The sequence below is a fragment of the Silene latifolia genome, chromosome 4, assembly GCF_048544455.1.
Source record: "Silene latifolia isolate original U9 population chromosome 4, ASM4854445v1, whole genome shotgun sequence".
Lineage (NCBI taxonomy): Eukaryota > Viridiplantae > Streptophyta > Magnoliopsida > Caryophyllales > Caryophyllaceae > Silene > Silene latifolia.
This window is the reverse complement of record NC_133529.1, coordinates 100076842-100077788: the sequence shown is the minus strand read 5'-3', so window position 1 is coordinate 100077788 and position 947 is coordinate 100076842. Positions and strand designations below refer to the sequence as shown.

Genomic DNA, 947 nt, shown 5'->3' with positions numbered 1-947 from the left:
ACATTGTTGCACAGCTACTCAATCAAATTATTGAATGATAGAATATCAGGGATACAAAATTTCTCACCCGTGTTCATGAATACTTCAACCGCTTCCTTAAACCTTCCTTCTGCACAATAACCATCTACCATCACATTATAGCTGCCTAGATTCACGGTCAGCTTCCAAGGTGGATTATGCAAGCTCTTCATCTTTCAATCAATTTGAGAGCCTCCTTTACCATGCTTGCAGAAAGCATCCAAAACCAACTTGTAAGCCACTTCATCCATCTTAACCTTTGAATCTTCTCCATTAACTCTTCAAATACCCTCAGTGCCTCCTCATCCATTCCCTTGCAGAAATACCCTTTCATCAATGCTCCATACACAATTCCATACCCGCCCAATTTCTCCTTCAGCTCCTCAAAAAATTCCAAAACTTAATTCCCATCTTTATTCTTAGCCATCCATTCATTAGATGCCCATAAACAACAGGATCAGAATCGAACCCCTTGACAGCATCTCATCTTTGATCTGAATTGCCTCCTCAAGCTTATTATATCAACCAAACTCTTGATCAGTATTCGATAAGTCGCTGGTGATGGATCAAATGGCGAGTTCTCAGTCACCCTCTAATAATGCAATACCTGCTGAGAGAAAATAAATTAACAGAATCAATGAAATAGCACTGTATGTTCACTACATCAAACAACATATTATTTAAATTTATAATCACTTCCAGAATAGTAACATAATTACAACTTTACTAGTTTAATAATCCCACTACAACTCTCATAGATGCTACGCATGGCTAATAATCCCACTACAATTCTCATAGATGCTAGGCCTGGCTAATAATCCCGCTAACACTCTCATAGGTTCTTAGCTTGGCTTTTTTAAGACATAGTTTCAATCTTCTTATATAATAGTTTTGGGAAGACTGTGGACGCTTATACTCGAAAGGCAAAA

General features: G+C 37.8%; 1 long non-coding RNA gene across 1 annotated transcript in view; it reads right to left on the bottom strand.

Annotated features, from left to right (window-relative positions):
* Window positions 1-155, bottom strand: part of LOC141653644 (uncharacterized) — a 1808-nt gene extending 1653 nt beyond the window's left edge. Inside the window, exon 1 of the long non-coding RNA XR_012547479.1 lies at window positions 68-155. This is a non-coding gene — a long non-coding RNA (uncharacterized LOC141653644). The remainder of the gene's footprint in view (window positions 1-67) is intronic.
* Between the last annotated feature and the right edge of the window lie 792 nt (window positions 156-947).